Source organism: Mastigoproctus giganteus, chromosome 10, assembly GCF_048544385.1.
Source record: "Mastigoproctus giganteus isolate SK-2022 chromosome 10, ASM4854438v1, whole genome shotgun sequence".
Classification (NCBI taxonomy): domain Eukaryota; kingdom Metazoa; phylum Arthropoda; class Arachnida; order Uropygi; family Thelyphonidae; genus Mastigoproctus; species Mastigoproctus giganteus.
The window spans coordinates 56,427,329-56,449,394 of record NC_143584.1 but is presented as its reverse complement, the minus strand read 5'-3'; the positions used below and the strand labels follow the sequence as shown (position 1 = coordinate 56,449,394).

The 22,066-nt window shown below is 38.3% G+C and overlaps 1 protein-coding gene across 3 annotated transcripts in view; it reads right to left on the bottom strand.

Annotated features, from left to right (window-relative positions):
• Positions 1 to 22,066, bottom strand: part of LOC150079043 (ranBP-type and C3HC4-type zinc finger-containing protein 1-like) — a 328,766-nt gene that overhangs the window by 253,064 nt on the left and 53,636 nt on the right. The gene's annotated exons all lie outside the window — the stretch shown is intronic.

Here is a 22,066-nt window from a genome sequence, read left to right as displayed (position 1 = left end):
AAAATTTTATTACACCAGATAAAGTGCTCAATGAAGCTTACAAAGATAAACCAAATACATGTGCAAAACAGAAATCTCATCAGAAATTAGTATACGCATGAAGCAGTATCACACAAACAATATTACCGCCCAAAGATGATAAATGTTAAAATAAGAAATAGATTCATTAACAACAGAAACAAGATAAAACCTTGCTTTGACATGTGATGTTATTTTGGATATAAGGCCTGTTCACTTAATGTGGCTGATTGTTTAACTCTAAACAAATGCATGTGGTTGTTAAAGTTTTTATAATGTTATGGAAAAGTAACATTTTCATACAATGTTATCAAAAAGTGACATACTACAAAATAGAAAGCATTAAATGTTGTAATACTATATTTTACTACATTTTGAAATTTTGAAATTTTTTGAAATTTCAAAATTTGAAATTTTGCTGTGCTGTATAGTGGTAACGTAAACTCTGAATAAAGCTTATTCAGAGCCTGAAGAACTCTAGTACCCTTACTGGAAATTCAAATGATTTCCTACCGATGTTTGAAACACTCAGAAGGCACTCTGCTTTATTGTGAAAATATTTTAACATTGATAGTAAATACTATTATATTGAGGTAGTTATGTTGACAGGTCTGAATGGATGAAAAACCTGGTTCAGTGGAGGCAATAAGAAATGCGGAATATGGCAAGTCCGCCGTGGCCGAGCATTTTTGGGAGAAGCAACACCAGATCTCCCCGGACGATGCTATCATCACCGATCGAGCGCATAAGTTCTGGGACCGTAAGTGGCTCGAGAGTTTGCGGATTTGTTCTACCATTAACATAAATAGGGATAGAGGCACGCGGATTCATCCCATCTTTGAGACCACTATCCTCAAAAGGGATGAACGATTCCGTGTGGCTTCCACTCGAGCCACTTCCAGTTCCACAACGCGAGAGAACGAAGCACACGAGAATGGAAACACGTGAGGAGTACCGTTAGCCTGCTGATATTTAAAGTTGTACTGCATAGCAAGGTTTACCGCTGAAGAAGAAGGCTGAGCCTTTGAAAGCTACGGTTTTTATCGTTTTAATCAGTATATTTTATGCATTTTATTGATTGTAATGTAGCAGTTTTTAATAATTTATATGTAGAGTTTTTATAAAGTTAAATTTGTTGTAGATGCGGGTATTTTGACTTATTATAAATCAGTTATCAAAAGTTTAGTTTCCCTGGTGTTTTTAATTCTACGCAAGGTTGGTGAAAAAGACTCAAAAAAACAGTATGGATATACCCAACCGCAGAGGCCTGTTTGGAGGATGCTGTCTGTTATTTTCACAGTCTGTTAGAGCAAGGTTTATCATATGAGCCAAATTTAGGGGTGGGTGGGTTACCATATGTTACAATCACTCTAGTATGCATCACAGTTACTCAGCTTGTAAACCTATAAGGTGACTGCTGCCTTTTTGGAAAGTCCAGGGAATTGGAGAGAGTTGCTGATTAATGCCTATATGTTCGAAACTCTGACCTGACCCTTGAATGTTACTGTATGGTTGGCTGTTCTGTTGGAGGAGTCTCCTGTTTGGCATTGTTAGAATATGGTCTTATTGTCAAACCTAGTTGGCTGCTCTACATCCACAGCCAACCCTAATGACACTGAACAGGAGAACCCTCCAGCAGAACAACCGATCAAATTGCAATTCTCAAAGGATCAACTCTTTGCCCAGATGAAACAGTTTCACTAACCCTAAGAGCCAATTAGCAACTCTCCCCAAAAAATAGGACTTTTAAGGAGACAAAAGTTACATTTTTTTAGGTTAATGAGTTTGGCAGCCAAGATGTAAATATTTTTTTTGTCTAATTTCTTTGTCACTACCCCACTTCCTCTGTAGAAGTTCATGAAAGAGTGACAACAACACATATGGTATCCCCATCACAAAAAAAAAAAAAAAAACTTATATTATTAGTTAACTTATTTCCGTATCTATAATATCTACATGAAAAAGACTACAAATGATTTGAAAGATGATGCATACCTCATTGTATATGTCAAATTTTTCTGATTTGCTGTTTTTGGATTATTCTTTTAAGCTCCTTTGAGCACTATATTTTGTGTAATGAAGTCTCCTCTCATTCAACTACTAAACCAGAACATTTTAGAAAAAAAAACCTGTTTCTACAATATGCTGCCTGATGGGTTAAAGACAAAAAAACTGAAAGTTCAAAAACTAAGAGAATGAAACAAGACTTTACGGTGTAGTGGTAAAACATTTCAATGGGTTTCTTGCACATTCTAAATCAAAAAATATTACCAAAGTTACATGTTATCCCCTCCTACTTTGGGTATGTCATCAGTAACACATGAAAAATAATCTATTCACAGTTACATTTTAACATCCAGATACTATATGTTTATATACTACACAATATATAATTATATATCCCACAAGAGATGTAAATAATCTATATTTGTTATCAACCACGTATGTTGAGTGCTCCATTTAAAAGGCACAGGTAAAATTCATTCATTTTAAGGTTTAGGTTATTTTTTTGTCTGGACTTATTTTGTCATAACTGGGCTAAAATAATTGAATTTTATGTTAAAATTGGATTGTGTATTACCAATTAGATTTTATGATAACTAAAAATAAATTTTCATTAATCCCTCCATGGGAAACTCGTTCCCATCCCCAGTTTACTTCACTTCATAAACATATTTTATTTATTTGAACAAAAATATATATATAATAAATAAAATGCAATGGTTGTAACATTAGATCTGACATACGAGGGGATATCAAAAAGTTCATACCCTGATCTAGAAAAGACATTAGTAGGAAGATGCCATTTTTAATAAGTTGTCTACATATTCAATAACTAACATGTAAAATTTCATTCCCGTAGGTGATTGTACACCAGAGGTAGAGCCTGGAATCTGAGGAAGTACACTATAGTTGACAAAGTGGAGTATTGAGCAGTGATCAAATTCCTGCATTTGCAGGGCAAGAAAGCTCAGGAAATTGAGGAAGAAATGAAAGCTGTGTATGAGCAGAATTTTCCATCCTATGACACTGTAAAAAAAGTGGAAACAGGAGTTCCATTGTGGTCGTACAAGTGTCTTTGATGAGCCAAGAGAAGGAAGGCCATCAACATGGGCTCACATCTGGTGAGCATGAGCTTGGCACACCCAGTGTCCTCAGCTGAATATCATCATTCTTCTCTTTCTTGGTGATTCCCTTCTACTTCTGACTCTCTCTCTCTCTCTCTCTCTCTCTCTCTCTCTCTATCTCTCTCTCTCTCTCTCTCTCTATCTCTCTCTCTCTCTCTCTCTCTCTCTCTCTCTCTCTCTTCGTCTCTCTCTTGGGGTAATTCAGAATTTTTTTCTTTTTGGCTGGTGCAGCAAAAGCCTCAGGCTTCCTTGCACCATATGGCTAATAATAATACTAATAACATCCACAAACAGTGAGATGGTCACAAAGGTTGAGCAGCTGGTGCTGAGTGACAGATGTGTGATGATTCATTTCATTGCAAATGCAGTGGGAATTAGTTAAGGGTCTGCCCTCAGCATTTTACATGACCATCTGCATACGTCTAAGGTCTCAGCACAATGGGTTCCAAGATTGCTGATGCCTTTGCAGAAGCAATGTTGAATGCAATGTTCTCGCCAACTGTTGGATTTGTGACATGTGGATGTTGAGAACTTTTTTGATCGGTTGGTGACAAGTGATGAATGCTGGGTGTACCGGTATGATCCGGAGACTGAAGACATGTCAAAGCAGTGGAAGCACACCTCTTCCTCACCTCTCAAAAAGACAAAGACCACTCCATCTGCAAAGAAGGTGATGTTGTCCGTGTTTTTGGACAGAAAAGGGGTTATCCTGACAGTTACCTACCTCGTGGTTCCAGACTTACTGGAGAATATTACAGAAATCTTTTGAAAAAGTTATGCAATGCTTTGAAGGTGAAAAGGCATGGAACATTATCTAGAGGTGTCCGTCTTCTGTCAGACAATGCACTTGCTCAAGCAGTCTCCTCCCCACCTCCCAAAAAGGCAAAGACTGCTCCATCTGCAAAGAAGGTGATGTTCTCCATGTTTTGGGATAGAAAAGAGGTTATCCTGACAGATTATCTACCTCGTGGTTCCACACTTACTGGAGACTACAGAAATCTTTTGAAAGAGCTAAGCGATGCTTTGAAGGTGAAAAGACGTGGAATAAACCAAAGGTGTCTGTCTTCTGTCAGACAATGCACCAGCTCACATGATCATTGCCACCACCAACTTTGTTGCCCAGTCTGGCTTCGAACTACTACAGCACTTACCCTATTCTCCTGACCTAGCACCGTCAGATTTCTTGTTTCAAGAAATGAAGAAACCATTGCATGGATGCCGCTTTGATTCATCTCAGGAAGTCATCAACGAAGTGGAATAGTGGTTTCAAGCAAAAAATTGCGGACTTCTATGATCAAGGCATTAAACAACTGATCCATAGATGGGAGAAATGTGCTACTATACATGAAGAATATATAGAAAAGGATTAAAGTTCCTGTAAAGTTTCAGCTTCATAATAATTACACAATACACCAACCGATGTTATAAATAGTGTAATGTTTATTAAAATAATGTTGTAAATAAAATAAAATAAAATAAAATTCCAATAAAAACTGACTGTACAATATAATATGAATTTAAACTGCAAAGAATTATTTACAATAAAACAATGTAGATGAAACACAGGATAATAAAAGTGAAACACTAAAATACCATAGCTTTCAGAGGCATCCGCCTCCTTTTTCAACAGTGAGGCTTATCGTACGGCACATCCTTAAATATCAGCAGACTCACGGTTCTCAGCACAGGAGCATGGGCAGCACTCTCGCCATGTGCACTGGAACCGGAAATGGCTCAGGAGCGTGCCAGGCAGAACTGCTCATCCCATCAAAGAACCACTGCCTCGAAGAGGGGATGAATGTGGATTTCCCCTGTCTCTATTAATGGTATTGCTCTCAGAGGAACAAATCTGCAAGCTTTCGAGCCATTTGCATTCCCAAAATCTATGCGCCCAGTCGAAGATAACAGCTTCGTCTGGGGAGATTTGATGGTGCTCCTCCCAAAAATGTTCTGCCACAGCAGATCTTCCATAATCCGCAGTCTTTAATGTGTTCATATGCTCCCCAGACGATCTTTGAACCGCTGTTTCGTTTCACCAACATAACATTCCCCACAATCCGAGCATCTAATATCATACACGACCCCACTTGTAGATTCCCTTGTTATGGGGTCCTTAACCTGTGACACAACTGTGTGCAACCTACACCCTGGAGGTTGCACACAGCATATCTGGCAATCGCGCAATACACGAGCTATGTGTTCAGTTAGGCCCGGATAGTAAGGAACGTGTGCGGTGGCCACTAGTGTGAATGGTTCTCTTTGTTCGTGCTCACCTCGGATGTATTTGTCTATGATCTTCTGGGGGTAGCCGCATTTTTTGAGATCTGCTGTGATATGTTTGATTTCTTCTTTTCTATCCTCGGAGGTGCTGCAATGGGACCCAGCCCTATCCAATAATGCCCTGATAACTAAATAAATAAATAAATAAATAAATCTTTATTGTGAAGTAGAGTTACAGCACAATATCCCATCACGGCGACGAGCGCCAGGGGTTCACATATAGCAGTTAGAGAAAAGATAAGTACAGCGAACAAATACAAAATCCTACAAAATACAGTTTACAAATTCAAAAGGCTACAAAATACCGCGAACAAATTCAAAAGGCTACAAAAATACAGCGAAAAAATACAAAAGGCTACAAAATACCGATCACAAATACAAAAGCAATACAAATACAGCATAAAAACGCAGAGCTAGACATAAATACAGAAATAAATACAAATTGGCCATATATCAGGGTTCAAGGGCTTTGATAAAGTTGTGTCTGTCCTTCTTCTTACTTATTATGCTGTCGATGTCGGCGTCCACACGGTTGAGGGCAGCGAGCATCTGCTTGGGAAGAAATCTGTCAGTGAGTACAAGCCTGTTGTGGTGAGCCACGAGTGCTGGTGCCGACCTTAGGCTTGGCTGTGGAATCCTCCAAGAGCAAGCGTTCCAAATATTTGGAGATGATAACTATTCATGTGATGGTTGGTTTGTGCCGTATTATAATGCGTATATTGGCCCCGGCACATGGGCTTTCTATATACACTAGTTTTTAGCCTAGGGCCTTCCCTATGCACCAACACATCAAGGAAAGGGAGGGTACCCTCTATTTCCACCTCCGAGGTAAAGTGAATAAACAGGGAGAAGCTATTAAGGAAACTAAGCACTTCATCTTCTCTCCCTCCAACCTCAGCATTAGACAGAAGAAAGCACTTAAGGAGCTTAGACAAGATGATGGTATGTGGTCTTTCAAGCAGATAAAAGTAGGTCAACAGTGATTCTTGATAAAGAAGAGTATAATAGTAAAGCTTTAGAACTTTTGAATGATAGAGCAATATATAAGGTTACTCGTAGGAATCCACTGGTGGGTTTGGAACGTCAGGCAAACAAGATTCTACAAGTTTGGCTAAAGGCCGAAAAGATTTCCAAAGATGTATATAGCACATTGCATGCAACAGGTTGCCGATTACCTATGTTTTACTGCCTTCCAAAGACTCATAAGGCGGGGGGTGGGGTTCCACTTAGGCCAATTGTGTCATTTATAGGCAATTCTACATGTGCTTTGTCCAGGTTTCTAGCCAGACTGATTTCCCCTATAGTTGGACGTTCCGATTTCACCATCAGGGATAGTGGAGACTTTGTGCAATTCGTAAGGGATCAGGTTATAGAAGAGGGCGAGGCCATGGTATCATTTGATGGGATATCCTTATTCACATGTATTCCTATTGACCATGGGGTCCGATGTGCACGAATGGCATTAGAGAAGGATGACACTCTAAATAATAGTACTCTGTTAAGCATGGAGGACATTTATAGAGGGGCAGAGCTATGTCTCTCAAGCATCACTATGGTGTTTGTTTCAAAACACAATGTACAAGCAGGTTCATGGCACAGCAATGGGTTCGTCTATTAGTGCTATCATAGCAAATTTAGCAATGGAGGCGCTTGAAGCCAGGATTTTTGATGGGTTGACTTTCCCCATTCGCACATGGAAACGATACGTCGACGATACGTTCATAATTATTCGGAAGGGGAGAGAAGATGAAGTGATTAGTTTCCTTAATAGCTTCTCCCCATTTATTCAGTTTACCTCAGAGGTGGAAATAGAGGGTACCCTCCCTTTCTTTGATGTGTTGGTGCATAGGGAAGGCCCTAGGCTAAAAACTAGTGTATATAGAAAGCCCACGTGCCGGGGCCAATATACGCATTATAATAGGGGCACAAACCAACCATCACAAGAATAGTGTTATCAGGGCATTGTTCGATAGGGCTGAGCCCCATTGCAGCACCTCCTAGGATAGAAAAGAAGAAATCAAACGTGTCACAGCAGATCTCAAAAAATGCAGCTACGCCCAGAAGATCATAGACAAATACATCCGAGATGAGCACGAACGAAGAGAACCAGTCACACCAGTGGCCACCGCATACGTTCCCTACTATCCGGGCCTAACTGAAAGCATAGTTCGTGTATTGCACGATTGCCAGACCCGCTGTGTACAGCTTCCAGGGCGTAGGTTGCACACAGTTGTGTCACAGGTTAAGGACCCCATACCAAGGGAATCTACAAGCGGGATCATGTATGAGATTAGATGCTCGGATTGTGGGGAATGTTATGTTGGTGAAACAAAACGGCGGTTCAAAGATCGTCTGGGGGAACATATGAACACGTTAAAGACCGCGGATTATGGAAGATCTGCTGTGGCAGAACATTTTTGGGAGGAGCACCATCAAATCTCCCCAGACAAAGCTGTTATCGTCGACCGGGCGCATAGATTTTGGGACTGCAATTGACTCGAGAGCTTGCGGATTTGTTCCTCTGAGAGCAATACCATTAATAGAGAGAGTGGAATCCGCATTCATCCCCTCTTCGAGGCAGTGGTTCTTGGACGGGATGAGCAGTTCCACCTGGCACACTTCCGAGCCATTTCTAGTTCCAGTGCACATAGGGAGGGCCCTGCCCATGCTCCTGTGGAACCACGTGCTGAGAACCGTAAACATGCTGATATTTAAGGATGTGTCGTACGATAAGTCTCACTGTTGAAAAAGGAGGCAGATGCCTCTGAAAGCTATGGTATTTTAGTGCTTTTATCATCCTGTGTTTCATCTTCATTGTTTTATTGTAAATAATTCTTTGCAGTTTAAATTCATATTATATTGTACAGTCAGTTTTTATTGGAATTTTATTTTATTTTATTTTATTTACAACATTATTTTAATAAACATTACACTATTTATAACATCAGTTGGTGTATTGTGTAATAATTATGAATATGAATATTCCCAACCCCAGAGGCCTATTTGAAAAAAAAAAAAAAAAAAAGATTCAGCTTTCTAGGGCTATTATTTTTGGGTAAGAGTATGAACTTTTTGATACTCCCATGTTACTAGACTCATGCAGCTAACAGTTGTACATCGTTACACATGCATCATACTGAAAAGCAAACATCATACACAACCATTGTTTGCTTGTTTGCATTTTTTTTTTGAATCTTAAAATAAAAATCAGATTGCATTTATTTTAGAAGTACACTAATCTGATGTTTTCAAGACTAAATCAAGGAAGGCAAACAACTCTCCCATTAAAAAAAAAAAAAAAAAAAAAGTAGCTGATTAGCCAAAATTAAATCTGGTAAAACATTTAATGGGAAAATCAACTGCTTGTTTCTCAATGAGAAAATACACAGATGGGGAAGTGAACTGATGATTTTTAAAGACTAAACAGAGGATTGCAAACAACTGTTCCAATGAGAGAAAAAAAAAAAAAAAGAACTTGATTACACAAGATTTAAATTTAGGGATCTTAAAATCTAAAATGTTAATACTTTTGTCTAATTTTAATCAAAATTTTCAGCCCAAATATGATAATAAAGGTCCAGACAACAAATAACCTAAACTTAAAAATAAACAAGATGGACCTTGGTGACTTTTAATTGAAATATTCTATATGTACAGGGTGTTTCATAACACATAGGCCTACTTCCTGGATCAATTTGGGACTTGAAACACAATGAAAATTTCATATAAACACATTTCCAATTTTGAACAGCTATGGAGCTATGGCTGGCCTACAGAGACCTAACTCCATAATCAGCTGTTTGAATTTTGACTGTTTTGAACTCATCAGGCACACAAAATTTATAATCAACTAATGTGACCATTAAAAGGTTGAAGAAGAAGTGAAACAATTATTACAAATAATGAGTCAAAAAGAACAGTTCTTTATGAAAAAATGAATAATTTTTACCTATATTTTTGGACATTCCTTCTAATAATTTTTTCCTTACAAAAATGGCCCTCTTAGACCCCATACACCTGGTTAAGGGAATATGGCTATGGAGTTTTCAATAATAAAAATAACAAAAAACAAATAAGAATAAGCAACTGTGTACCTAGCAAAAATAAACATTTCACTAGAATGTGCCTGCTTATTCTTATTTTATTATTTATTTATTTTTTACCCTGAAAACTCCATAGCCATTATTTTAACATACAAACAGCAAAAGCTCCATAAATTCAAAATTGGATACATGTTATGGTCAGGCCACATCTTGAGTACTGCATACATGTCTGAAGGCCTCGTTTTAGGAAGGATGTGGAGCTACTGGAACAAGTACAGAGAAGGGCACCAAGATTGGATGTCGGATACATTATATTAGACCCGCATCCAACCTGCAGATGCAGGTCTAATACAATGGGAAAAAAGGGGTGCTCTTACCCAGAAAGGCCTCAGTCCTTCAAATTGCTGCATCTGGAGACTAGGCACATGCAAGGTGATCTGATGTTTAAGGATTTGAATGGACTGGGAAATCTCAGTGCTGATGGGATTCTTCCTCTTACTTTGGAGCAAATTGGGGGGGGGGGGCAAATTCCAAATAAGGAAGGATGACTGCAGAATACATGTGTGGAGGTTTGCCTTTAGCCAGTGGGTGGTTAATTGCTGGAACAAACTTCCATCTTCCATTACACGCAATTGGGCTGGTTCTCAGGTAATTTGTGGTATCTGGTTGGGTGTGGTTTCAGTTTTTTTTTATATAATTCATTATATTATATAAATAAAGGAACAAAAGAAAGAAAGAAGGCAGATGATTTATTTGATGCGGAATATTCAAGTGATAAAATCCAAACTCATACCCCAACAAAATTTCCAAAATCAATTTCTGGTTTTGGAAACTTCATTGGGATATGAGTGAAAATCTTCACGACGAAAATTTAATTGTTGAAGAGGTGGAGGGGGGGATAATTTTTCCCCCAAAACATGCAGCTGTGTTATATTTCATTCTTGCCACCCATGCTAGCAGCACAGCCAACAAGAGAGAGTTGTTGTTGTTGTTGTTTGGTTTTTAGCATTAGCAACTAAGGCCATATTGCTCCGGGATATGCAGTGGTCATTCCCTGACCTTTCCGCATCCTCCGTATTTGGTGGTGACAGGCTCGAACCCCAGTCTAATTAAGAAGCGTGTGCTACGCACTGCTGCTCCTTCCCACCTGGCTACGGAGGCGCCTACAAGAGAGAGAGAGAGAGAGAGAGAGATTTTCTATAGTTGGATTTCTAATTCAACAAGAACACAGCTGAACCCAGAAACTGTTGATAACTGTCCTCTTTTTGCAAGCCAAAAATGTGCAAAGTTAATTATGTTATGAGTATATTTTCATTATTTTTTTCTATTTAATTATTTATTTAATTTTTTTTAATATATAAAATAAAAATATTAATATTGTTGATGATTGATTTTTGAATTATTACTTAAGCGTAAAAATTTAAGACAAATATTCTTATTATGTCAGGGTTTTTTTTTTTTTTCTTGTTTTGCAGGTTGCAGGCACAAACAATGTGGGTTGGGTTTGGACGCAGGTCGGATGAAGTTCTAATACAATGGACCTATGCAGGACTACTCCAGACTACCTGAAACAGCAGGCAGATCTCAAGGATTATCAAACATTGAAACAGCAGGCAGATCTCAAGGATTATCAAACATTGAAACAGCAGGCAGATTTCATTCATTATCAAACCAAAAGGACTCGGACAAAATCATCATATCTCATAGCAGCAAGATCCAGAGAATACGTTTTGCACTAAATTAAAATAAGTCAGCTATGCTTGGGGAGGAAAAAAAGTAAACCTTCTGGATTCTCTCAGTTTTCAGGACAATGGATGCAGGAGTAAATAATACTGCTTTACAGTAGTATTACTGAAATTAAATTAAATTTAATTAAATTAGAGCACTGAATAATTAAAATGCAATATATAACTCACATATAGTGAGCATATTGAGATCATGGACAAATGCAAAGTACTACATAGGGGAAACAGCAACCCCAGAGCAACGTATCAACTCTGTGGTACTACACTGACAGTGGTAGAGAATGAAAGGGACCTGGGGGTGGTTGTGCAGGCAGATATGAAGTTTTCTGAGCAGTGCAGACAGGCTGCAAGAGTAGTTCATGGTGTATTGTTGATGATATATAGGAATTTTTCTAGCAGGGATAAGGAGGTGATTATTCCCTTGTACAAGGCAATGGTCAGGCCCCACCTAGAGTACTGTATACAGGTCTGGAGGCCTCATTTCAAGAAGGATGTAGAGATGCTGGAACGAGTACAGAGAAAGGCAACAAGATTAGTGAATGGAACAAAGGGGTGCTCTTACGAAGGAAGGCTTAAGTTTTGCAAATTACAGTGTCTGGAGACTAGGCACCAGCGAGGTGATCTGATAGAGGTGTATAAAGCCTTGAATGGTTTGAGCATGCTCAATGCTGATGGGATTCTTCCTCTTGCTCAGAATAATCACCTGAGAGGGCATAAATTCATATTGAGGAAAGACAGATGTAGGATAGACGTGAGGAAATTTGCCTTTAGCCAGCGGGTGGTTGGTTGGTGGAACAGACTTCCATCCCTTGTCGTGGAAGTTGATAGCCTAAATAAGTTTAAGGCTCAGCTGGACAGGTATTTCAAATGAACAGAGGGGTAAAGTGGAAGTGGTTATTTTTTATTTATTTATTTTTTTTTTTTTGGCTGATGCTGCATAAGCTTGCTTTCTGCTTTCTTGCATCAAATGCCTCTACTAATGCTAATGCTAATTTCAAGAAAATAAGAAATAAATTGTTAAAACTAATGTACAGTGGTGCTAACAAAACTACATCACTTGCAAAATTTACTGAATTTCTGTGAAATCTGCCAATATATCATATGTTTTATAATAGTATTACCCTAATGCATCAACCATCTCTAGCAAGCTCTCTTAGATGATGCCACATGCCATACATGATTGCATCACCTAAGCAGCAGTATAAGTACAGTGCATGCCACGTACAGTACTATGTCACGAGCCCTGTATTCTGGGCTACTGCAATAGCAAAGTTTTCACAAAAAACACCATATAGGACAAGTGTTGCTGCATTGAATGCAGAGGGACGTACGCATGAAATAGCTAAAAGGATTTACTGTAATCAGTCAACAGTAGCACATTCATTATGAAAATTATCAGAAACTGGGTCTAAACAGAAAGAAAGGAAGTGGACATCCACAGATATCTTCTGCAGCGCAGGAGGTATTCGTATTCCAGGTCTGTCTATGTGTCAAACACAGAGGATCCTCATCGACAGATCTCAAAACAGTATGACAGAAAGATACAGGAGTAAAGGCAAGTACTGCTACAGTATGTAGATGCCTTTTCTCATCAGGATTAGCAGTACATGACCAAAAATAAAAGTCACTTTTGAAGCAAAAAATGAAAGGGCAGGAGCTAATGATCTAATGATCATAAGATCCTGCCCTTTCATTTGATTCATTGAGAAAATATATGATTTTCTCAATGAATCAAAATTCAACTGCATGGTTGAAATGGCCAGCACACTGTTAGATTAAGATGAACTTCTTCTCCACAGTGACACATTCTGCATCTCAAATGATAAGAGAGTGTATTTCACACAGTCTCTTATTATTTGGTTGTCTTAAATTTGTGAAGAATACAGCGAATGCTGAAGTGTAAAGTACATTCTTGAGACAAAATTACTTTCCACAATTAGAGATCACTACGGAGTTGTTGCCAATTGCATTTTTCAGGACACCTCTGCTCCACGTCATAGAGCCAAAAGCATACTTCATAAAATTAGCAAAAGTTTTAAATTTATGAAACATTGCATACTTGCTTATATAAATGTAATTTATTCACTGTCTTTACTGTCCACAGATTTGCAAAAATGGTTGAAGGATAAATCGATACATGTAATAACATGCCCTGAGAACAGTCCAGACCTTAATACAATTGAAAATTGTTGGAACAAAATGGGTGTTTCAGTAATGCACAAGAAACTAAAAATGCTTAGATAGCTGTAGGAGATAAACTGTGTTTGAGACCATGAGATTGGCCAGAAATACATTCAGAACATTATCCGGTTGATGCCACGATGATGTGTAGCAGTCACCAAAGCAAGGGTTGGGCCAACAAAATATCAGTGTGCACTCTGCTGTGTTTTGCCATGCAAGTTTTCTGGTTATACAGGGTGTCCTTGAAGTACACATCGATATTTATTGAAGGAACGTTTCATTCAAATACAAGAAGAAAAGTCTATACTTTGAAGCAGGAGCAATGGGTTTTGAGTTAGAGCGTAGTGCTGTCATTTCCACTTCTAGCATTTTGTGAACATCACAAAGTGGGATATGCAAATCAAATTGTTGCACAAAATTTTATGTGAATTGTACTGTATTTTTTATAAAATGTATGATGAAAACATGAGGCTGCAATGCTGTAGCACAGCAACTTCATTATGTGTATGGCGAGTAGAGGAGCAATAATGTTAGCAGAATATGAAGACATTCGCCTTGTGTATGGTGTATGCAAAGGAAGTGCACCAAATTTCCATCGAGGTAACCATAATTGGAATAATTTTTCACCATCCACTATAATTTGAAGGAGTGAGGTACAGTGAAATGGCCCCAATAATATTCTACACAAGCAGAGGAAGAGGTGCTGGATATTGTGATATTAGATCTCTCTACAGCATATGAAGAGTTTCTGCAAGAACGGGTCTTCCCAAAACCTTCATTTGGTGCACACTATGTGACTACAGGCTGTATGCATACCACATGCAGAGAGTTCAGGCACAGCAAGCAGGAGATTCACTTGCATATGAGCAATTTTGTTTACATATACTTAATTGTATCAACAACAGACCCTGACTCTCTTGTCAATATCCTGTGGACTGACGAGGCAACATTTAGACAAGAGGGATATTTGACACAAACAATCTCCAGACATGGTCAGTGGAAAATCATCACACCATTCGACAATCCCATTTTCATGTTTTTTTTTTTTTTTATGTAGACCCCAAACACAAGAAGTATTAGAACCTAAAGTACTTAGTACCGTGCTTGGGTTGAATGTAGTAGTAGTAGTGGTGGTAATAGCATGTGATGCAAGAAAGCAAGTGTATGAGCTTATGCAGCATCAGCCAAAAAAAAAAAATTTCACACCATTCCCTCCAAATGCCTGTCCAGTTCCTCCTTAAATTTATTTAACCTGTCAACTTCCACAACGACAGATGGACGTTTGTTCCAGCAATTAATCACCAGCTGGCTAAAGGCAAATTTCCGAACATCTATTCTACATCTGTCTTTTCTTAATTTGAATTTATGCCCCCTTAGGTTCGTAATCTGAACAAGTGGAAGGATCCCATCAGAATTCAACGTGCTCAACCCATTCAAGGCCTTATATACCTCAATCAGATCACCGTGCAGGTGCCTAGTCTCCAGCAACTGCAATTTGCAGAACTTAAGCCTCTCTTGGTAAGAGGATCCCTTCATTCCCCTCACCAATCTTGTTGCCCTTCTCTGTACACGCTCAAGTAAATCTACATCCTTCCTAAAATGAGGCCTCCCGACCTGTACACAGTAATCAAGGCGTGACCTGACCACTGCCTTATACAGAGGGACAATCACCTCCTTCTCCCTGCTAGCAAAATTCCTATATATCATTGACAAAACCCCATGACCTGCCCTGGCAGCCTGTCTGCATTGCTCAGAAAACTTCATATCTGACTGCACAATTACTCCCAGGTCTTTTTCATTTTCTACCACCTTAAGTGTAGTACCACACAGTTGGTACGTTTCTCTGGGGTTACTTCTACCCATATGCAGTATTTTGCATTTGTCAAAGTTAAACTTCAGTTGCCACTTCTTAGCCCATCTGCCCAAATTATCTAGATCCTGTTGCAGTAGCATGCTGCCATTACTGTCATTAACAACAGTGCCAACCTTTGTATCATCTGCAAACTTTGACATTAAGCCTGATATACCTTCATCAATATCATTGATAAATATACAAAACAACAGTGAACCTAACACCAAACCCTGTGGGACTCCACTAATAACATTAGTCCACGAAGAGCAGCACCCATTGATTACCACCCTCTGTCATCTCCCACTTAACCATCCTTTTATCCATTGTAGCAACTTACCCTTAATACCATTCTGCTCCAATTTGTACAATAGTCTTCCATGCGCAACAGTGTCAAAAGCTTTCCTGAAATCCAAATATATGATATCAAAATTATTTTTTGCATCCAGTTCCTTTGTAACCACATCATAATATCCTATCAAATTTGTCAGACAAGACTTTCCCTTAACAAACCCATGCTGTGTCTGAATTATTGCTGCAGTCTTGTCTAGATGTTAAACTAACTGGTCTGTAATTACCCGTGTCACCCTTCGATCGCCTTTGTGAATTGGGGATACATTTGCACATCTCCGGTCCGTGGGGCCCTCCCCTGAGAAGATGAAAGAAGATATTTGTTGACATTGAACTTGAACTTCTGTAGACTGTAATTTTCAGGAAATACGTATGAAGGAAGGTTGTTCCAGAAAACGGCAGTTGAATGAATAAACGAGGAAGATGAAAAGTTGGTTCTATGAGTTTGAAGTTGGACAGTAAATAGATGTTGGCTGGTGGCTGCATGTGTTTGGACTGTTTTGAAAGAGAGAGAGAATGGGAATTATAGAAGCCAATTCAGAAGAACAGTGCCCATGGAAGTATCTGTAGAAGAGGCATGCAGCAGAAACAGTACGTCTATGAGACAGCGAGTGGAGAGACTCTGTTAGAGATGAATCATTAATTAACCTAACTGCCCTCTTCTGAATGGAATCAAGAAGCCTGAGAGAGGTTTTGTGGACCACATCCCAGATTTATACAGAGTGAGCAGCTGTTTGGAAGAAAAGTAATGCCGAGAGCAAAAGAAAAAACCAAGTTTTTTAGATGCAGAGGAAGCAATATTTGTAATGTGCTTGTGCCAAGAGAGATTAGAAGTCAGGGTAATCCCCAAAATAGATATATCATTTTGCCTAGAAATCGGAGTGTCACCAAAGATAAGCATAGGAGCAGAAGAATCCTTTTTGCAAGATATAAGACAAGACTGAGTTTTAGAATGGTTGAAATCAACTAAGTTGTTTTTTTTTTTTTTTTTTTTTTTGATTTGGTAATTGTTGGCGCATCGGCTTCTGTGGCCATATTGCACCTCCCAAGGTTTTTGCAGTACTTTGATCCAAGCCCGAGGCGGGAATCGAACCCGCGACCTTTGGGTTGCCGGGCAGGTACTTTACCCACTCGGCTAGCCCGGTCGGCCAACTAAGTTGTCTTTGCCACACTGGAAAATTACCTGAAGATCGGCATTTAAGGAATTGGTAGCAGACATTCGAGAAATTGAAGCTGATTGAGCATGGCAAGGTTTCTCAAAATGGAAAGTGGAATGCAATGTGCTATCTTCGGCAAAACTATGGATAGGATATCCAGTCAATGGAAGAAGGTCATTAATATACAAGAGGAAAAGAGTGGGCGAAAAGAAATGAACCCTGGGGGACACCCGCATTAGTGGAGAAGTTAGAAGACAGAGCCATCTACCGTCACCCTCAGTGAGCGATCAGAGAGAAAACTGGATAACCAATTACTAAAAACAGTTGGCAAACCATAAGATGGAAGCTTGTTTAGAAGACTTTTATGCCAAACACGATCAAAAGCCTTTGAGATGTCAAGAGCAACTACTTGTGTTTCACCAAACCTTTCCATTGAATTAGTCCATAAATGGGTAACATAAGCCAGAATATCACCAGTGGATCGACACTGATGGAATCCATACTGGCGATTATTGATCAGACGGAAGGTTTCTAGGTAGTTTAAGAGTTGGCGGTTAATTGATTTCTCCATTACTTTAGAAAGAGTAGAAGTAATTGCAATGGGATGATAATTGGATGGGTGGGGTTTGTCACCCTTTTTAGAAACTGACTGGATATGAGCAAATTTACAAGCAGAAGGAAAAACACCTTTGGAATAAGAAAGTGAAAAAAGGTGGCAAAGAATAGGAGTAAGTCCGGAGCACAGGTTTTGAGAACAATAGAAATACCATCAGGACCTGGAGCTTTCTTAGAATCGAGATTCGTCAAAATCCTTCTGACATCCTTTTGATGAAACCACAGGAGGCATTGAATGGAGCGTGTTTGACGGAAGACCACAGGAGGCTTTGATGTAGGCAGAAAATGAAACTGAAGAATTACAAACAAGCCAATTACAAATGGTGGGAGGTGTTTTACCGCCGACCGGGTTAGCCGAGTGGGTAAAGTACCTGCCCGGCAACCCAAAGGTCGCGGGTTCGATTCCCGCCTCGGGCTTGGATCAAAGTACTGCAAAAACCTTGGGAGGTGCAATATGGCCACAGAAGCCGATGCGCCAACAACTACCAAATCAAAAAAAAAAAAAAAGAGGTGTTTTACCAAGATCATTAATACATGAGTTGGAAGAAAAATGGGATGCTAGCAGGTCAGCTTTATCCTTGGCTGAAGTGACAACAGAACCATCTGGTTTGGACAGAGATGGGCAAAAGCCACTATTCAGTGCACTGCTTTAGATTCAATGTATGCTAGTGCAATGGTCAGTCAGTGAGTTAAGAGGATTAATCACTGGGAAAACAACACAGTAGGATTATGTTACAGTCCAAATGACTGTGATGAGTACAGGCAACTCTTGGTTTACAAACGAGTTCCATTCCAAGACATTGTTCGTTATACATTTTGTTCATTATGTATATCTTGCATTATACATAATGAACATATCGTATATGTTCGTATTGTATATCGAAATAACATATGTTAGCAGTCATTTTAAAGCATTAAAATGGCTGCTAACATCAAATGGTCTATACAATACGTTTTATTATAATGTATGTATGCGTTATGGTTTATTGTACATGATACGTAACGTAAAATAAAATAAGAAAAGAATAAAAAACAAGATATCATACTTGTTAATTTTAATTTAAAACATAAAGAGTTACAAAATAAAAACAAAGGAAATGAGTACAGGAACTCCTTAACTTATGTACTTAATCGGTATTTTTTCATGTACATAAGTCCAACTTCAGTCTTGTAGATATAAAATACATGCACAATACAGTACAATGCACTGAGATTATAATCCCCAACAAACTTCATCATGTACAGCATTTTACGATTTGTAACCAAGTTAAATGAAGCTGAAAAAATATACAATGAATAATAATTTAGAGTACAGTATTTATTCAAAACTAATTTAATCTAAATACGATACATAATTTAAATTAATCTACGATCAAATCACTTTACGATGGATTCTCCAAAATAAAATACCGTTCACTACTGTATACGATACGCAGCAAGCGCCGGTCATTGTGAACACATTTGCGAACTAAATTTTAATTGTATTAAACAGCTATTCTAATAAGTGAAAATAGGAGAAATGTTATGCACAGGCTATAAAAGTAAAGATATAGAGCACAAATTTACACTTTACTTCCTCCAATTAACAAAATTAAATGATGCATTAAAATCAGAAGAATATTTCCCACAGGCTAGCAAAATAAAAATAAATGTATGCTTACGTGCATAGCTTAATTAGTATGTACTGTAATATGTACATACTAACTAGATGATGTTTCTGTTCACTGACATTTTGGTGAGTGGTTTAAAATTTAAAACAATAAAAAAAATAAGCAATCAATAACAAAGAACACGGCATACACAAATTGCAACTAATATGATATGCGCAAGTGAGATATGGAGTAACAACTTTACATAGCTCAAAAAATAGGAATGAAGAGAATATTCTGAAAATTTATTTATGTTTTTTATATGATTGAAGATTTGTGAAGAGGATTTCATTTTGGGGGTGGTTTAAAATTTAAAACAGTAAAAAAGGTAAGCAATCAATAACAAAGAACATGGCATGCACAGATTGCACCTAACATGATACGCACAAGTGAGATACGGAGTAACAAGTTTACGAAGCTCAAAAAATAGGAATGAAGAGAAGATTATGAAAATTTATGTTTTTTATATGATTGAAGATTTCAGTGAAGGGGACACACTTTCGCCATAATAAAGTAAAAACCCACAGAATTCCAGCTATCGGTAGTAAACTCTATATTATTGCAAATGCAATAATATAGAGTTTACTACCCGTTTTTAATAGATTGCACTAACAGAAAAGCTCAATAAACCAGAAACTGCTAATTGTTTTTATTGTTTTATGGTGGTGACCTCCAAAAATCTACTTTAGAAAAATATTACGAAGGTGTTCAAAACTGATTCTTATAACCGAATATAACAACAGCTTTGTGCTTTGTACGTATCTGCGAGTTGTACATAAGTCATTTGTACGTAAGTAGAGGAGTACCTGTACTAACACAATATATGTACTGTACATACATATGTATTCAACTTTTACTCGTCAATATCTTCATCAGAGTTCAATATTTTCCACATAAGTGACACTAGGTGCAGTTGAGGTTGATGGAAGGGCGTCTGATAATGAAGAAACAGCTGGGTTTTCCAATTTTTTAAAATATGTTTTTATAGAAGACTGCACAGTTACTTTGTTTTTTTTTCTTCAAAAATCTCACTGTGGGATGCTAGACAGTCATAAATGCCTCTTTTCACTTTTGCAATTCTTTCCATATCAGTCACATCAGGGTCAAGTTCCATTGTATTGCCCAGTTCAACAATTTCTTCAGTCACAGGTTCTACTGGCTCCTCAAAATCACTTAAATTATTCACAAACTGTGGATGCAAGTTTTTCCACACAACAGCACCAGCAATGTTTTGCAATGCATGATAAATGCTGTATGCCTTAGTTTTATTAACCAAGAACAGTTAAATATAATTATCATATAACAATTTTCTGATAATTATTGTAATAAATACATTTTTTAAAAGGTTTATTTATTTAAATCTCACAACTATGTTCACTATACGTTTGGCATTTTGTTTTATAAGGAACTCTATCTATTGGCGACTTCAAGAAATTTTGAATGAATTGTGACATTCGTTATAGCGAAAGTTCATAAATGAAAAGTTGCCTGTATAACAAACAACTGGCGGTTAATAGATTTCTCCATTACTTTAGAAAGAGTAGAAGTAATTGCAATGGGACGATAATTGGATGGGAGGGATTTGTCACCCTTTTTAGGAACTGGCTGGATATGAGCAAATTTCCAAGCAGAAGGAAAAACACCTTTGGAATAAGAAAGTGAAAAAAGGCGGCAAAGAATAGGAGTAAGTTCAGGAGCACAGGTTTTGAGAACAAGTGGAGAAATACCATCAGGACCTGGAGCTTTCTTAGCATCAAGATTCGTCAAAATCCTTCTGACATCCTTTTGACGGAAGACCATAGGAGGCATTGAATGGAGCGTGTTGGGAATGTTGGGAGATGTTTTACCAAGATCATTAATACATGAGTTGGAAGAAAAATGGGATGCTAGCAGGTCAGCTTTAACCTTGGCTGAAGTGACAACAGAACCATCTGGTTTGGACAGAGGTGGGAACAGAGATGGGCAAAAGTTGTGGCCAATACCTTTGGCAAGAGACCAGAATGCTCGGCTACCATTAGGGCAAGAAGCAAGTTTTCTACTCTTAGTCTGTTCAAACTCTAGTTTGGACTGATTAATAACTGCTTTACAATTGTTGCGAGCTCTGGTGTAGGCAGAAAATGAAACTGAAGAATTAGAAACAAGCCAATTAGGATATGCAACATTCTTCTCTTGAACAGCCTTAGCACATTTATTGGAAAACCAAGGTTTAGATAAAGGACGAGATTTTAAAGTGGAGTGTGGCATAAAGGAATCCATTCCTGCAAGAATAATTTCACTGACACGATCTGAGCAAACGTTGACATCAGAAGTTTTGAAACAGTAATCCGACCAAGGAAAAGAAATCTCACAGGTCATTCCATTTTGCATTCTTGTAATGCCAAGCAACACGAGGTTGGGAATACCCATGAAATAAAGGTTCCATTGGGGAAGAGACAATCACCAAGTTGTGATCTGAAGTGCCTAAAGGACCTCTCATTTCAACCGTGTACTTAGAAGGGTTGTTTGTGAGAAAAAGATCAAACGTATTGGCTGTATGATTAGCATTGTCCGGTATTCTTGTAGGTAAATGAACAATCTGTGCAAGGTCATTAGTAATTGCAAAAGCCTCAGCATCTCGACCAGCTGGGTCGGTGTGACTAGAAAACGGAAGCCAGCTGCAGTTGTGAACATTAAAATTACCAAGGAAAATTACCTCACTGTTAGAAAAGTTGGACTGGAGAAAGTCAAGCTGCAAAGAGAGGAAGTCAAAGAGCTCCAAGTGATTAGTGGAGTTGGGAGAATGGTAGAGACAACAGATGAATTTGACACAATGAGGTAGAGAGATTTTAAGCCAGAGAAGATCAGAGAGAGGAGATTCCAAATTGCCAAGTCTTTGACAGGGAACTTTCATTTCACCCCTCCGTTCATTCGAAATACCTGTCCAGCTGAGCCTTAAATTTATTTAGGCTATCAACTTCCACAACAAAAGGATGGAAGTCTGTTCCACCAACCAACTACCCGCTGGCTAAAGGCAAATTTCTGCACATGTATCCTACATCTGTTTTTCCTCA